The sequence below is a fragment of the Triturus cristatus genome, chromosome 4_2 (assembly GCF_964204655.1).
Source record: "Triturus cristatus chromosome 4_2, aTriCri1.1, whole genome shotgun sequence".
NCBI classification, from domain to species: domain Eukaryota; kingdom Metazoa; phylum Chordata; class Amphibia; order Caudata; family Salamandridae; genus Triturus; species Triturus cristatus.
The window spans coordinates 276,984,755-277,003,974 of record NC_140586.1 but is presented as its reverse complement, the minus strand read 5'-3'; positions in this window follow the sequence as shown (position 1 = coordinate 277,003,974).

Here is a 19,220-nt window from a genome sequence, read left to right as displayed (position 1 = left end):
GACCCCGACAGGAGATGTTATATCAAACCCCCAAGACATAGTACAACACTATGAGAAGGTCTATGCATCCACGCTTACGATAACTGAAAAGGAGGCAGAGAATTTTCTATGTGATATCCGGCTCCCCAAACTCACAGAAGAAGATTCCCAATCGCTAGAGGTAGAACTCTCCGCAGAAGAAATAGCGTTAGCGATCACGAAACTCCAGTCGGGAAAGGCAGTAGACCCCAATGGTATACCAATAGAATGGTACAAACAAAATGTAACGGCACTTACACCCTGATTAGCGGCGATGTACGGGGCCAGCCTGGATATAGGGGAACTCCCGCAGGACCAGCGGATGGCGATGATAGTGGCCATTCGTTAACCAGGGAAATCGGCCCAAGAGTGCACATCGTACAGGCCAATATCCCTGATCAATGCCGAAGCCAAAATACTGGCCAAAACCCTGGCCACGAGACTGACACTACATCTCGCTACCTTAATACACCCAGACCAATCAGGGTTTATGCTGGGGAGAAACACAGCTTTAAACCTGAGGCGTCTTCATGGCGTATTAGGACGTAAACCTACTATGCAGAAGGACGCGATTATTTTGTCCCTTGATGCACGAATGGCCTTCGATACGGTCAAAAGGCCCTTTCTTTTTGCTGTCCTCACAAAGATGGGGTTTGGACCTAAATTCTGTTCATGGGTGAGATTGTTATATACCAACCCCATGGCACATGTGGTAGCCAATGGACATATATCTAGGGAGATCCCACTGCACCCCGGTACAAGACAGGGCTGCCCATTATCGTCGCTCCTCTTTGCCCTTATGCTAGAGCACCTGGCGGCCTGGGTAAGACAAGACCCAGTCATTCGAGGACTCCGCTGGATGGAAAGCTGCGAGGATCGGATATCCTTATATGCTGACGATGTCCTTCTGTATTTGGCCTCTCCCCGGCGCTCCATTTCATGTCTCCTTGATATCTGTAGCTCCTACGGTAGACACTCAGGATGTACGATTATTTGTACTAAATCAGTCATCTATGTCCTGCACGGGCCTATACCAACTCTACCGTGGGGCTGTGAATTCACAATAGTGCAGGATACATTCAAATACTTGGGAATCCATATCATGCATGATCCGGAAGTATTCACGACTATGAATCTCCATGCACCCCTGCAGCGATTGCAAAGGGACACAAAACTCTGGCAATCACTGCCTTTAACACTCTTAGGGAGAGCAGCTCTTTTTAAAATGATGGCGCTCCCGAGATTTATTTACGTATTGCAGAATAACCCTTTCCCTGTACCCTCGTCATAATTTCAAGCCATAAAAGCAGAAGTCACCAAGCTCCTTTGGGATAATAAACCAGCCCGAATAGCTATGACGAAGCTGTTCCGGACATGGTACGATGGTGGCATAGCACTCCCCAATATACAGATATATTATTGGGCATCCTAACTAACTATGATCAATCAGTGGATTCATGTTTTCCATACAGACCTGGCCTACGGTCTGGATAGAATTGAGCTGGGGGAAGAGGGATTATTTCGAGCTCTTTACAACAGGACCCGGGCTCGGTTGGGCCCAACGCAACACAACACTCCAGATATGGAAATTAGCGCGTACCAAACTGGGATGGCATAATAAGATCACACTAGCTACGCCCCTTTGGGTTACGGACAAATTGGGCTGGTTGGAAAAGAGCAAAGGCTTCAAGCGATGGGATGATATTGGAATCTCCAAGGTGAGAGATCTCTGGGCGCGAGGAAAAGTGGTCCCCTTTTCACGGCTCCAGGAGCAATACGAGATGGCACCTACGGAACAATTCTGTTATCATCAGATCAAACACGCCCTAGAGGCAGCGATTCCCCCTAACACTACTCCACCCGAGGCCTTGCCACTAGAGGATAGATTACTAACAGATCACCTACACACTAAGGCGATCTCGCTGACATATCAAAAGATTATAAATAACATGATGGACCCCATGCAAAAGCTACGGGAAAAATGGGGGAAGGAATTGGGCAATCTAGACGACACTGATTGGCAAGAAGCATTAGCGTCACCCAGAGAGGTAGAGATCGCATCTAGACTCCGTCTCGTGCAGCTCAAAATCCTCCATAGAACTTACTATAAGAGAACAGACTTGTATAAGATGGGCAGAGCAGATATCCCACTTTGCCTAAGACAATGTGGAGCACCTGGATCCTTTTTCCACACACTCTGGGCCTGTCCCGCCATAATGCGCTATTGGAAGTCCGTCACAGACACCATTACAAGAGTCAGCGGACACCTGGTCCCACCGGAACCAAGGAGGTGCCTTTTAAATATATGGGAAGCAACAGATCTCATGGCCATGGCACAAATATGGGTGACATTAGGAACGATGCTAGCAATACGAAATATAGCTAAACACTGGGGCGCAGCAGCCACACCCACACACACGGAATGGTGCAGAGATATGGATATAGCCATGATGGCAGAAAAGACGGTATGTGTACGCAGGGGGTGCCCAAAAAAGTGGGTAAAATTGTGGGGAGGTTGGAATACATACAGAGGCGAAATATGTGAACTGACATCCGTGACCACTGGCATAGAACTGTGATATGATGCACAAACTTAACGCATGTACTGATATTAATAGATGGTGCACACTGTGAGCAATGTAAAGATCTCAGCTGTGATAAAAAACTGCCGAAGAGGTGCGAAAATGTGCAACATTCATTATGTAACTGAACTTCTATAATGCCATTATTTCTCAATTAAAATAAATGTGGTACGCATTGCTTGGAAAAAGCTGCACAGGAAAAGAGAAAAAGGGGGTTTGCCACTTCCAGGTTTCCAGTATTATACATGGACTTTTCTATTAAAAAATGGCAGAGTGTTGCTTACTGGCCTGGACATATCAGAGATAGGAAATCTGTTTAAGGCTATGTAAACAGCCGTTCAGGGTGGGTACTCTTGTTTCATGTATACATTTGGTGATTCTAAATTCTATAAAAAGGTGAGGCTTAAAGTGCTGTAAGATTTTGGCAGAGCTATGGTGTTGCATCGGAAAGGATACTAGTCTTCCCTACTTCAGCAGATATGCACCCGTCTGGGGCTCCACCAGCTCCCCGGACTGGGCCACGGATAAATTGGCATTTCCCTTTAGGGAGGCGGGTTTCTACAAACGGGGCCAACTATTCCATGATTGCATACTGTCATCCTGGGACGAACTTTGGGAAGTGGCGGAAGGTAAAATATCAAGGTCCAAGTATCTCCAAGTTAAAAATTGTGCTCAGAGTCTGGGCATTGAGATGGGGGCTCGAATGCACTGTACGAGTCGCGATTTCAAGGGAAATTAAAGAAGAAGGAAGTCCCAAGATGGTATTGGCTGTTGGTGAGTATAGTGGACAGAGATTTCCCACTGCCGGAGGAGCTGTGGGGAAAATAATTGCCGAGGATGCAGTTAAGAGTTATATGGCAAGGATCTATGAATCTTTTAAACAGCACTGTCAAGTCTACTTGTTTAAGGAGAAACCATCTCTTTTCCTTCCACAGAGCGTACCAGACCCCAGAAAGACTATCGAAGATGGGGAATGGTAGAATGGTGAACTGCATAAAATGCGGCTTGAGAAAGCAAATCATGTACACATGTTTGTGGACTGCCCGGGAAAATTATAGCTTTTGGAAAGACATGTGCAATGCTTTGTGTGATTTCTTAATGTCAAAATCCAGGTAAGTTTCTCCCTTGTTATCTTTGGGACCCTGCAGGGCCAGGCCAAGTTTAATTAGGACAGAACAAAACTGCTCTTATATATGATCCTCTTGGCTCTGAGGGAGATTGTAGCTGGTGGCTCAGTGGTCTCCCCTCTTTGTACATGGACTGGCTGGGGTCGGTCACATATAACTTAAAAATGGACGCAATAGATCTGGAGAGCAGGAGATATACGTTTTGGCTCCCATTGATCAAATGGCTAGAAAGAAAGGGTGACGGAAAGGGCAAAAACTAACAAATGCCGGGAGTTAGTGTGTGGTCCTATGATTACACCGATTTGCTGTATTAGTACTTTGGTACCGGGCCGAAAGGCTGTGGTGTACCGAAGAACCAGAAATACACTACCCTGGTGGGGAGTATTTTTATCCCTCTGAGATAAGGGTGTACACAGGAAATGATCTCAAGAGGGACAACCTGAAGTGAATGAGGACTTAAAAAATAAATCCTTGATTGTCTTAAGCCTCTGTTGTCTCATTTTCTACCCCTGTATAAACTATTTCAATTTTTACTAAATTGTACTTTTTATTTTTATTCAGGTTATTAAGCCCAGGTACCCATTGGGGTTCATGATACACAAGCTTCATTATTAAATGTTTTGAAATGCTATTTGCTTTTTGGAATGCCTACAAAAATTAATAAACCTGGTATTATAGAAATGTAAAGGTTTTGATTTAAAAAAAAACATAATTGGACTCTTCAAATAAGTCTATAAATTCACCAAGCACTATGAGTTCTGTTGTCCTCCAATGTCATTGGTGATACAAAATGTACAAAGATTAATGAACCATAACAATATGGACATGGCATAATGTACACAAGCGATAATATAGAGGTCTGCTTGCTTCTAAAGCTCAATCTACATCCTTAATCCCAAATGTACCATCTATGCCCTGGGAGTTGTATCTCAAGTTTAGCTAGACTGGAATACCACAGCTATGAAACACCTGCAGTGTTTTCTATGGGCACTGAAAAATTTGAACTCATTTAGGATTCTATTGCTGATATACATTTAAAAGTGGAGATATCACGAATATAGTTTTAAACAGCAAAACTGAATTCAGTAACGACTGCCTCAGTGTGCAACAGCAACCTACAACTCCTCCTGAAAGCTCCAAACATGTGAAAATATATTCACTACAACATGATGAAAATCAGTCCTGATCCATATTTCCATATTGACAGTCTTCTGAGGCTAATCTGCTAACTAATCTAGAAAAATTGAGGAATGGTTGACAGAAATGAAAGAACAAAGCGCTCAGACATCTAAGTAGTCACAACTATAATAATGTCCCTATACTAACTTAAAAGTCATAAATAAGGACTACAAAAATAGCGCTAAGAAGATGATCATTAGATTGGTTGCGGTTTTGGAAGTATTGCAGGATCAGGAATTGTTGCAAAGATGTGTTTCCTTTGGTTTCAAAATCTTTTCCTGAAATAGTGGACAAGGTGGTGCAGTAATAAATCCAAATGTTCATCAGATACCTTTCAAGCATCTGCAGATTCGTTTTCTAAGAAACACAAGACTATGAGGCGTGTTTGCTAACTTTTAAGGATTAGGGAAGAGCCCACAAATGAGGTAACTGATTAAAAGTGAACACATACATGTATGGTATTGGTTAACTAAGACTGAGGCTAATTCAGTGCTTGTGTGTTTAGGGAATAACAAACCACAGACTCTCATTTGGGAGGGAATACATGATTATCAGTCACACTACTTAATGGCACATTGTTAAAGAAGAAGTCATTAGTAGCCCAGCACTCCATCCCTCATAGAGACAAGGTACACAACCAGGAAGTGGGAATCAGATGAAACCTGGTGTGACAGGGTAATAGTTAGGGAGTGTAACCTTTTCTCTACTTCCTCTTAACAGAAGGGATCCTCAACTCCACTAAATGCGTGACCTTGGAGATTAGTGACCAAGAAAGTCAGACAATACCCACCCAATTTGTAGAAGTCAGTTGACTCTCTTCTTTTTCTCTTTCCCACCCCCTTTCCCTTGGTGGCTGCTCCCTGTACACGGTGTTTGGTGCAGTGCTCATGGTGCCAGCCTTCAGGGGGATTTGTAGTGTCAGCTTCGCTCCTGCAGACTCCGGTAACAATTCAGGTTTGTGTTTTTCTGTTTCCTGGCAACAGGTGTCCTGCCTTCCCTGCCCTGACTGCAGACTAATCACGGGGGCATGCAGCCCTTTGTTTGGAGGCAAGCCACAGACTATTCAAGTGTAAGTAAGGCTGTGCCCAGCTCCTCCCTCCCATTCTGCCAGTGGTGGCCCATCTAGGCACACCCAGCCCTCTATTGTGTGTAGCTGTCCAGGAGCAATACACAAAGCCTAGCTGTCAGCTACACCAGGTTATGTGACCCAGAGACAGACCCCGCATGGCTCAGATAGGTCAATGCCAACTTTCTAAAAGTGCCACTTTGAAAATTGTAATTCAAAATCCAACTTTACCATAAGATAGGATTTTTCATTACAATTCCAAAGACACCAACCACAAACCAGTTACCTGTTCCCATTTGGAAAAAATGTAATAAGGTAACCCCGATGTTATCCTACATGAATGATAAGCCTTGCAGTAGTGAAGAACATATTTAAGAGATGTTCACTACAAGGACAAGCAAAACTTAAAGGTACATGTCCAGCATATTAAATACACTGCACCCTGCACACAGGCTACAGTGGCAGGCCAGAGAAATGTTTAAAGGGCTGCTTAAGTGGGTGGACAATCAGTGCTATGTGCCCACTATTAGCATTTCATTTGCAGGCCCTCGGTGCATGTAATACCACTTTACTAGGGACCTACAAGGAAATAAAGTGTATGGCAATTTGGTGTAAGTCATGTCTCTCATGTTTAGAGGAGAGAGGACAAGTACTTTAGCGATGGTTAGCAGTGGTAAAGTTCACAGATCCTAAGGTCAGCAAAAGTGAATTCAGCGAAAAGTGAAGGGTAAAGGCAAACACTTTGGGGATGACCCTGCAGAAAAGGCAACATCCAACACCACCGACTCCAGCCAAAAGACAGGGTAGACTAATTAATACCTTGTTGGTCTCCCCTTCTTAGGCTTTAGAACCTGGGCAAATGCCATGTTATGCAGGGGCACTTGTCAAGTCTACGCCTCTCTGCACTCACCTCTGTCTAAGCTCTCCTGAACCACTGAATTGACCCATGGGAAAACCTGCTCCTCACCTGTGGCCCCATCCGTAAAGCACCTACCCTTAACTTGTTCATAGATGCATCCCAGTAGACAGACATGGCCAACAAAGTGAAAGTGATGTGGCCCATTCCACCCCTTAGATCAGACTTCTGTCTCCAACCTAATGAAAATTCTGCCCATAAGGACAGCAACCAAGAGCGGTTACTGACAACTGTCAGCGTCAAGAGCAGGCCCGAGGCCATTCAGCAGAAGGTGGGAGCTCCAAGCCTTGGGACTAGCATGGAGCTCCCTATGGGCTTCTGAGGGTTCTCACAGTGGGGGGCAACCTACTTCCATCCTACCTCCCACCAATTCAGGGGTGGTGTCGTGAGACTGACCACTCCACCCAGAGCCTGTACCCTGATGCCGAACAGGGGTTGGGGTGAGTTCTACCTCACCCTGCCCCTCCATCTGGGCTCCCATACCCTCTGCTTGGGAGTGGCACTGCCAACAAACTGAACTGAAAGGCTGCATCTGGGTGGCCACCCATTTCGGCTCTCCTGACACTAGGGCAACTCATTCCTGAGGATGCAGTCTATGGGCATCTGAGGACTAACTATAACCCTCCGCTGGGTCACCTCTACACCCCATTCCAGGGATACCAGCGTCATAGGGCATTAAACGTCCTGCACATGGGCCTGACTTACCCTACACAACTGGCCAGTGTACTCCACGATCATGGTCTGGCTAGCCCCTCTGTCCCTCAGAGCAGTGACAGGGATCGCATTCACTTTCACCTGGTGGAAGTGATGACTCCCACCCTCAGGGATCACCAGCTAATCCCCTGAGTATATTCTCCATCTGAGAGAGATCATTGCATGGTTTATGACCTGCCCCTGGGGACTACTTACCCCTAAGCCACATTGACCACCCCTATAGAGGACGCACAGGAAGGTGGTTTATTTGGACAGACAGTGTCCCCCTGCTTGTGTCCGAACTGGAAGCACTCAAAGCAGTGGGGTTGGAAATGGGGTAGCCTAGGCCACCTCAGAATGAGATGGGACTTAGAAAAAAATCAACTTTTGAAAAAAGACAGGCAACATTCTAAAAGTTCCATAATTTGTTTATAAGTCCCATGTCAGAATGGGACCTTGTCACTCTTTGGATAAAAAAATAAACATTTTTCTACCCAAAAAAGACAAAGTCCAATTTCAATGTTTTTATTACAAAAAGTCACAAGGTCCCTTCCCGAGATGATACTTAGAAAAAAGATGACGCTTTTGATCCAAAAAGTGACAAAGTCTAATTTCCACTCTTTTCTTCAAAAAAGTTACAAAATCCCATTCCTAGATGGGACTTTAAAAAACATGACAACTTCGTTCAAAAGTTAATTTTGTTTTCCAAATACTTTTTCAACTTTCCCTCTCACTCTGCTAGTGGGAACCTGAACCACCTTTCCTGTAGTCATTCCCAGGTACCTTCTTGTACATACTGGTACTGACCCAGAGGTCCACCTCCTCAGCAAGCTTCCTAGGGTCAGTCATCTTGCTGTCCACTAGGTGCTGTTGCAGCTCTGTAAAACGTGTGATGAGTATGTACACTCTTAGCATCTGATTAAACAACCCAGTAAAATAATCAACTTTGATGCCCCGCACCCAACCATTCTGTACCTTGGTGGAGTAGCCCAGGTTATCCACCCAAGACTGGTTTGGGAGTTTGTGGCTGTCCTTGAGCTTCTGGCGATACTTCTCAGGAGTCCATTTAAAGTTAGGTAGAAGAATGGCTTTAATGGTGGTATACCTGGTTTTATCCTCTACTTCTAGGGTTAGAAGTGTGACCCTTCCCACTGGGGCATATGCTTTCACAGGGCACTACCCCAGTGCTCCTCTGGGATCTTGTGTACTCTCAGGGTCATTTAATAGGAAGAAAAACATTTATCTATGTCATCTCCCACCACATAGCTGGGCAAAAGGTGTATATGGACCTTCTTGTCTCTTTCAAACACTATGGAACCAATTTACGAAAAAGTCACGCAGTTCAGCGCAGCAAGTCACCTTGCTGCGCTGCACTGTATGACAGGGAAAGGCCAGGAATGCACCCTATTTAAGGTAATATGGAACATTCCTGCATTTTCCCCTATGCTTGCGCCCTTTTGGCAGTCTAGCGCCAATGCAGGCACCCTTTAACCATTTTGCACGGGTGCCTGTGTTGCATGGAGGATTGTTTTGTGCATGAAGGAGCACCTTCCTGCACAAAAACAATCTTGAGAGGCATATTCCTCTTTCTATGTGGATGCAGCACCCATAGAAAGAGGAAGTTACAAAGGAGAAATAAAGATATTTCTTATCGTTATGCCTCTCCTGGGAAGTCATATCTTTTTGGTGCATTCCCAGGTTTGCCAGGTCTGGTAAATCTGGGAATGCATCAAAAATCATGAGAGTAGGCTGGGAACAGCCACGCAACACCAATGGAACACCTTCCCAGGGCAGAGTAAGGCAATGCAGCGATTTGCTCTGCATTGCCTTACTCCAGTTTTATGGAGCCACTTAGGTCCATGCAAAGGAGCCTTGTGTGGTTTCGTAAATCTTACTTAAGGTTTGCGCTGCACATGTAACACATTGCTTGGTGAAAACGTGATGCAAACCATCTTGCAAATAGGCCCCTGAGTGTATGCTTTCACCATTTCTGATGGAATCTGATTTGCTTTAATTTGGCCATCTGCAGCTGAAACTCCCTTTCTGCCTTCCTGTCAGCCAGCTCCTCTGGGGGCAGGCCATGTGAGGATATAGTGATTTCTGCTCTGGCCGGGAGTTCCAGTTCAGGAGATGGGCCATCCTCCTCCACTGAAGGCTGTGTTTCAGAGCTGATATCCAGGTCCTAATCCTTCTCATTCTCCTCATCCTGCTCCTCTGCTGCTGTCATCAACTGGTGGGCCTCTGTCCAGGCCCTCAGAGCTCTCTGCAGCTCCACCTTTTTGGTGCCCTTCTTCATACGTAGTCCCTTTCCATTTCCTTACCAAACTGTTTGAGCTCAACCACAGTGTAACTTCTCAGGTGTCCAGCTCAAACTCCATTACTGCACGTCAGACAGTCCAGCAGGAATGAGAGTAGATTTGAAAAAGAGCCAAAGAAGGAAAAATTAATGAACTCAAATGGTCTCAAATTATTTATGTGGGTGGGTAGTGTAACACAAAATTACTGGATTGCACTGCACAAACACAAGTCCAATCCCACCACTGCCATCATGGTAAGAAACTGGGTTACTGATTCGGGGGGGGGGGGGGGGGGGGGGGTTTGAACCCCTACTCAAGCAGGAACTGCATTCCTTGTCAGGATGAAGTCATAGGCAAACCCTAAATTAACCTGTGGTCAACCCTTGAGTAGCTTGGCACAGAGCAGTCAGGCTTAACTCTGAGGCAATATGTAAAGTATTTGTGCAACACTTCAAATAGTAACACAATGAAAACATAATGAAAGAAAAATCTCACACCAATGTAGGGAAAATATAGCAACATTTTATAAATAAATCAAACCAAAAAGCCCAAAATAACTAATAAATTAAACTAGAGATATGAAATATGCCAATTTGGTGTGAGCCAATTCTACCATGTTTAGAGGAGAGAGCACAAGCACTTTATCTCTGGTTAGTAGTGGTAAAGCGTGCAGACGCCTAAGACCAGAAAAAAACTACCTCAGCAAAAGGTCCAGGGTAAAAGGATAACATTTAGGGGTGGCCCTGCAGAAAGGGCCAAGTCCAACACTATGCATCTTGCAAAATCTTTATGTGGCTTGCAAAAATATCTGACACATGAACTATTTGTGTATGGATAAGAATGCAACTTCTGTCTAAGTGTAATCAGCAACACACAGTCGGGCATGTTCTGCTGCCAGAAACAGCCCAGAAACCCTACCAAATGTATCAGAGGTGCATAGGATTTTGACAAATCTGATTGATAACTACGCTCTCGAGATTTCTGTTGCTGTTTTTAGATGCTATATAAATTCTTCAGGTCCTAGCAAAAATACGCATAGGCATCATGATTTTGTAAGAAGTGCTAAACCTGGCTAACCGGTGGCATTTTCTCTACTATATGGATTGTGTAGTGAAGTAATTTTCACCTGAGAACTATCATTGAGAATATTTAATTCCTCTGTACGTTTGAAAGTAAGAAACAGAGGAGATATGATAGATCTAGAGATCATGTTCACATCCAAGCAAATGCATTGATCAGGGCCATCAACATGTAGCTTTCCATAATAACAAAATCCTGTCATGTCTCCTAACACACAATCAGAGTTGGCAAGAATTTACGAGAGCCTCTGAATTCTGTAACATCAGTGATGCTGGGCAGCCTAAGGAACTCACCAACAGGATGAAAGTCTCCAAAATTAAACAGCTAGAATCTTCATCATCCTCCATGATGACGTAAAGCCAGTCCTTAAATCACTGCACTAGCTTCTGGTGAACATAAGGATCAATTTATTTTAAAACCATCTGCTGTGTGCACAAAACATACTGAGACCAAGATCCATTCTATCAATAGAAAATCCGTGCTAAATTGAAGCCGGTGGTTGGAGGTGAGGCCCAACGGCACCAATTTTTGGGGAGTGACACTTATCTTTCTTCAACATACTTTGACACAGAGCAAGACAGTGAGATACACACAAGTGGGAAAAATATAGAAAAGCGACGACCAGGGGAGAAAGCAAGAAGATGAACGAGTGACCGACATGAAGGGGCAGGGAGTGTCTGGTGGTGGATCAAAAAGACTTGAGAATGGTAGTCGGACCTCTGCCATTTGGTAGCCTTGGCCGTGAGCCTCTGCGCAAAACTTTGGACCCCACCACTTATTCTTTTACAAATTAAGCGCTGCAGAAAATAGCGCCCAATTAAATGCCTACTAGGAACGTGATCAACCTCCAAACACTGATCAACCAACAGAACCAGAAACACCTGAAACATTGAGAACAAGCATTGGCATAGCCAATAGGTCTCGCTTTTGGGACCTTATAAGTGTTTAGCCATGCAACAGTTGCATAACTAAATACTTATAAGGTACCAAAAGTGAGACCTATTGGCTATGCCAATGCTTGTTTCTGTTTATTACTGCTCTGTAGTAATGGCGGCGCACGGGGGCCACCATTACTACATAGAAGTAATAAACAAGAAAAAAAAACTGGCTCACGGAGAACATCAAAGCGGCCGTGCAGCAGCGAAAGTGAAAGTGATCGCGATCAAACATCAAAGTGGCCGTGCGGCCGCGAAAGAGAGGCTCGCGCGCCCGCGCACATGCACTTTAGCTCTAGGCTACAGTGGTACCACTTTTTTGAGCCCTCACAAAAAGTCTCGCCAGATCAGCGCATGCGCTGGGTCAGGCGAGGCCTAAAAAAAGGGACCCAAACTGTAGAACGTCATGAATCTTGCACAAAGAACAGAAATCGACTTTAGTAGGTTAAAAAAAAAAACCTGTATACAGAACTATTTTAACATTCCTTTGACTGATTTTCTGTGCAGAGCAGAGGTTGCAAATGAAGAATACTGGTGGTAGGATCCTGCATACAATCAGTAATATTCGAACCTCTTCATTCCTACATTCACACAGAGCATGTTTGACCACAAGCCCAATTACTTTAAAGTGAGTAAAACTAAAAGCAGAGACTCATCGCTTTCTAAAACGTCAAAATAAACACATACAGGTAGTAGATATTAGCTTAAGTCCACAGAGAATTCTGTCTGCCAACAGCAGCGTAGCAAGGATACCATGAGCCCTGGTGCAGGCAAAAAAAATATCCATTTGACTGCTACTGAGCCGCGCAATGCAGTAATTACCAGGATTCAAAGGGTCCCTCAAGTATCTGGGCCCCTGTGCCACTGCACCTGCTGCACCAATTGTAGCTACTGTCCTGCCTGCCGAAGAAAGTAGGACAAAGCTACGCTTGAGCATCTGCAACAGGCGAAATTCGGAATTCATCAACAACACATGACATCAACTTACGTGAAAACCACAAATTACTCTTTTTGTGGCAATGCTTTGATTTACGTTCCCTCTGTATTTCAATCAGGGAGGTGACACAGACAGAAAAGGCTGAAAGTGACATATTTATTCAGATGACCTGCAAAGACAAGCGATGGCTCGTTACATCCTGGGAGTCATGAACCGTAATCGGGCTACTCGAGTTGTACAATGAATGGCGACGACGCTGGAGGGCTGACGTTGTGGAAATGCAGGCGGCATCTTCTGAACACTCAGCAGTTCGAGAAGCCTATTTGGTTGAAAGGAGTCAGGTGGGTAATATGATAATATCCGGTGGCAGCTCATTATTATATTTTCCTGCACAGGATTTCTGTGCTCCCTGTCCTCAAGTGACAAGCCAGAGATACAATAGCTCTCCCTTCCCTGCCTTTAATGGCTGTTGCTGGGCATGGCATATTTGTTGACTTGCTCTTTTGGTGACATCTTCTCTTAATAAGAGAATCTGTCTCTCGAAGGCTGCTGCTCGCCTGAGGGGGTTCTTGCTTATAGTGTAAAATGTCAGACTTCACCAAGTATGACACTATCCCTGTGGGTAAGGGGGAAGCGACCAGAGTATTATTAGTCACCGAGAAGGAGACGCAGACAATGTCAACGACGAGGAACACGAAGAAAACGAGATGCAAATTCAATGTATTTCCGTCCCCTTCCTCACACACCAAAAACATACTCGATTGTGACTCACAGATGCATGAAGGCTTTTCATGCAACTTTTATGAAAGTATGTGGCCTATCATGTTAAAAACACTCATTACAGATCGGTACCAGGTACCGGTAACCAGCTTCTCTCTTATTAAATGATGCTAACACCTGTTTGATTGTCTAGCCGTCCCCTTATATGGGCTTTCCTCGGTGCTCTTACATTTCTTCTCCTTTTCTGAGGCTAGGAGTTCCTCTTCAAAATATGACAATGAGAGTGGGCACAACTCCGCACCCTACAGACAATGCATGACGACATAAAGCAGCCACTCATGAAACGTGACCTCAAAAGGTGTCTGCTTATGCAGGCATAGTCTCTCTTGTCAGAGAGGCAGGCCTCCACCACACAGTGTCAGTAGACAAACAAAATCAGCACTTATGTCAGCCAGAATGCACATCATAAACACACTGCCATCAAGGAGAATTTAAGGAGATTATCTGCTCACTCAGTTCTGTGCAATGTGGCAACTTGTCCCATGGTAGATATTTTAGATCAATATTGACATGTTGACCACCAGTACTCCCTTGTGAGGCAACTAATGTGTTGAAACACTGTGGTATCTAAAGGGCCGCCTTCAGAGTTTGATGTGACTGGAGCACTCATAATCAATGGGGAATGGATCACTTGTACCTGTAACCAAGGCTCGGGTGTCCTAACCTTCAGTACTTAAAAAACCCTCATTCACATAAACAGGTCGTGTGGCGGTTTATCCTGATTCTCCGCCTGCATCAAATACGTGACAGCATCATCATTGGGTCTCTTTTGTATGCTTCCTCCACCTGGAGGGAACCACTGGTTATTAAAGTAGTGATCAGTGATAGATGCCAAGTGAAAGTGCTCAGGTGATGTGAGTTGGTTTAAAAGAGTGATCCTCACACTGCCTAAACTGTAGCTTTATTCAGTTTGGTGTGTGTGGACAGTATAAAAACAGTGTTGTGCAAAGAGGACCTAATTATAAGTCCTTTGCACTCAAAAAAGTGGTCGACATGTTTCAGCCCCTTGGGGTGCCCCTGGGAGGTCTGGGGGCTTTCTTCGGGACCTAGAATAAAATGTAGGAGATGAATAATGTCCTACTCTTATGGTATTTTATCAGAATATTAACTGAATGTGAGGTCAATAGTACCTCACAAAGTCCTAATTAGGGCTTCCTCAGTGAAAACTGACAACGCCGTGCCTCGCTCATTAAGCCGGCTGCACAACTTGTGCTGGTGCTTCCATCAGGTTGTCATAAGATGGCTGTAAGCGCGCTCCATCAAAGTTATGGTACAATGCACCCGCCAGATGTAAGGGACCCACAGGATTTCTGCTGAAGGAGCCCCTGCTGGTTCCACCAACATGAATCCTTCAACTGGAGGTCCATCCACAAAAGAATCATTAGATCATTGTAGAGGTAGCCAAAAAGCAAATTAGAATGCAGAGCAGGTTGAAAAATCATCGTTGCCTAGTCAGCATGCAATAGTGGTAAAAGTGTATCGACCACACACGCATCTGCGCTTTTGCCTCAATGAACACTGCCAGGCAGGTAATGATCTCTAGATGTGGTGTGTGGTTCTCCACTGGCTGGTGGAAGTCAGAATAACTAACCTGTAGGGCTAGCAGGCCACGGAGCAAATGACAATGTAATACTGGACTTAAAAAGAGAACATCAAACTACATAGTTACATTGGATTTGGTGGTGTTGGGTATGATAGCAAAATATCACAACCAAAATAATAACTGATAGAAATATATTTTTCTGAATATTGTTTACAAAAATATAAGCGTAGTAGAGTTAATAATAGACAATTTACACCCAAGTGAACAATATTTTTGTAAAAAATATTCTCGAAACAATATTTCTGTCAGATGATATTTTTGCTAACAATATTCAGAAATATAGCTATATGTAGTTGTTAGAGATTATCTCAAAAATGGATTGTGGGGTACAGAAATATCCACTGTTGCAGCTTTCTGATTGACTAGAAAGTCACCTCAAAGGCCTCCACCATAAAAGACAGCACAAGCACACGTCACTGGGGCTATTTCCTTATGTAATGCAACAAACCCTGTAGTGGTGCATAGGAGCACAATCATCTAACAACCATACACACCAGCAATGCTGGAAACAACATCTAGGTGCAACCGATAAAGGTGAGATAAATGAGGGGACATCAGTACAAAGAGCATGTCCTTAGCTTCAAATATGGCGGGGATATAGTCTAGAGACTGAGTTGAAGACTATGGGATTTGTTTTCTTGAATTGTAGCGTTTAATGTATGAAAAATCAAGCTTACGCTGCCCTAAGTAAATGTTACGCTTTTTTCCATTTTGGATGTGACTTCGTAATGTGCCATGTGATCCTTGTCGCTGTTGTTTCCCTTCGTATAATAAAGAAGTGTGAGCTTTACACTGTAAGACTGAAACTTTTCTATTCCACTGAACGCGATGAACCTAATCAAGGACAAACCTAGCTGTCTCAGGCTGAATTACATTATGTATCAAGTCATGTCACCTGAATAGATGCTGACCCAGCTATGCATTTCTTTACTTATATTCTTTGAGTAAACTTTAACACTTTAGCCTTCATCTGTCATTCTTATTGAGAATGTTTAGCACTCCATTCTAATGTATAACATTTAATAAAGTAGAGACGGGTCCATCGTGGAGCACCAAAGTCCAAACAGGGACTACACCACTCCTGGTTCAAGCAGTTGGTGTGCATTGGGTGAGATAATGAGAGACTGTTTTGCGTGCAGACAAGACCTTCCAGACTGAAGACTTTGGTTTCAATCCTTTTTCCCTCATTTGACCAAAATATAAGCAGCTTTAAATTAATAACTGAGGGGCATATCTATGAGCACATGTGCGTCGCTTTTGCACCATGAAACGTGGTGGAAGAGCAATGCAACGTAAAATAAGACTTATGAATTCACGCAAGGCCACCTTGCATGGCTCCTGCGTGGCTTCATAAATCTCGAGTAATGTAACTTAGCTCAAATCGCATTACTCTGCGGCAGGGAGGTGCTCCCATGGGTGTTGCGTGGGTGTTCCTACGTAACAATCCATGGATTTTGACGCATTCACAGATTTATCAGAACAGGTAAACCTGGGAATGCACCAAAAAGATACACTTCCCCAGGAGAGGCGTAACGAGGAGAAATATCTTTATTTCTCCTCCTTTTTTCCCCTTTTTCTTTGTGTGCTGCAGGCCACATAGAAAGATAAATATGCCTCTCTGGATTGTTTTTGGGTAGGACATGCTCCTTCTTGCACAAAAACAATCCAGCATACAACACAGACACCCTTGTATCATGGTGCAAGGGTGCCTGCTTTGGCTATACTCTACCAAAACGGTGCCAGTGGAAGGGAAAAGGACAGGAATACGCCATACTGTATAAACACGGTGCATTTCTGCCCTTTCCCTGTGACACAGGGCAGTGCAGCAAGGTGACTTGCTGTGCTGCCTTGCACCACAAAATCCATAAATATGCTTCTTTATCTCTCTATGCCTGAAATTGTAATTATGTTAAATTCAGCGAATGATGTGCTATTCCAATTACATATTCCAGCACCGCCTGACAATTGCTGCATGGTACAGATAATCTGCCAACAAAAGCAATGTTTAGGATTAGCCCACTCTCGACCCCTGTTCATGCCCCTTGTGAAAATAGTATCCAAGATTTTGATCATATATTTTTTCTTTGTCCAGCTCTACAAATATAGCAGAGCAGATTTCTGTATCCCTAGTTTTATAAATGGATGGTAAACACACCAATGAACTTAAATGCTCTATTGTTATCAGCAGCTAATGCACGTGCCTGCTATTGCATTTGACATATTTAAAGTTTTTTAGGTATTTATCAAGTGAGTGATTTGTTTCTTATTTTGTAACCCTTCTTTTCTTTTTATTCTGGAAGGTTTTACAAAGGTTGTGCGCCAGAATATTGAGTTTTACATATCGCGCTACCACAATACTGTAAACTAAAACAGGGGAAAACCCTAGAGTCACTAGGAACCCGGGGTAATTATATAGAGTAAAGAAAATATTGGTCTTTATGTACTAGAGATAACAATATACAGCAAAACTAACAGAATATCAAGAATAATCAGTCTTAATAAAACCTGAAAACAAAGCATAGAATGTGTTGTTTGTTAAAAGTGCTCACACGTGATACACACTGTGATTTAATGATATCAGTGCATAACATATTGTGTTTGTGACATTTGGTGGCATATGACACTAACATCAAAAAGTTAATGTTAATAAGGGTTTATATTCTGCACGTTCTACACCAGCGCTCCAATCCCTTCTGGGTATCAGGACTCAAGATAGAATAAACGAAGCTCGAGAGAGAGCTTGCGAAGAAATAAAGATAATGGCAGAGTCTGTCCTTCTCTGAGGTAGAACTGTGTGAAAGATAGTGAGTAAACCTCCTTTTTTATGTTTAACAAGCTTTATTGAATAAATGTTATACACAAACATAGGCCGAAAGCCAACAACATTAAAAATGAACACATGAAATACAAATAGGCAATAAAATATAGTAAAAAGCTGTTTACATTTGAAAGATTATGCAGGAAAAAAGGGTGGAGGGGAAAGGAGGAAGGAAGAAAGGGAAATAGAGAAAATACTTTGCAACAAATAGTCGAATAATAATAATACTCTAGGACATCAAAAACGAGTATAATAACCTATTTGATATTTTAAAACTTAGTAAATAGTAAGAAAAAAGACACAGAGAAAAACAGAATCATGGAGGCTGGAAATTTTCAGAACAGTTGTGAGATACTTGACTAATTGAAATCTTATTCAGATAAGTGGTTAACGGTAACCAAAATAGGTCTCTATTTACATGTGGATTACAATAGGAAGCAAAAAACAGTATCCAATCTGTGATAATGACACCCAGTGTTCCACCAGGATTTGATTGATAGTTTTGTTGAACATTTCCAATTCATTGTAATTTGTTGAAAAGCTAAGGCTAACATCAAATCAAACAGTCCTTTTTCGCAAGATAATATACTTAAGGAATCTGATAAGCTCCCATACAAATAAGAACATTTGATATAGGGATGTTTAAGTTAAAAATGGATGAGAGGCGGGACCAAATTTGTAACCAAAAGGAAGCTATGAGTTGGCATAAGAACAAAAGGTGGAATAAGTCAGCCAAAGGAAAATCGCAAGATATTAGTGTGTGTAAAGTTAGCTATGGAAAAGGGAGTGTAAAATAGTCTGTGGTATAGAAAAAACATAGATTGAGTAGTAGATGCAGATCTAGAGATCTTCAAGGATCTAGTCCAGACCCTATTCCATTAATCAATGCTCCACTCACAACCCAAATCCATCTCCCAGGCAAGTTCCATCTTAGTCTTAGATCTCTCTGGATCAGCGGAATAAAAGTATTTATAAATCAAGGAGGCTTTTGGAAGTAACTATAAAATGTTTTGAAGTGGATCTTTGTAGGTAGGGAGTCTAAAGGAGGAAGGGAATAAAATAAATCTAAAATAACTCCCATAAGAATCGAAAACTTTAGTAAAAATGAACAAGGACAATTAAAAGTATCTTGGAATTGAGGAAAGGAACAAGGAGATATACCGTCAAACACATCTTGAACCCAAATAAT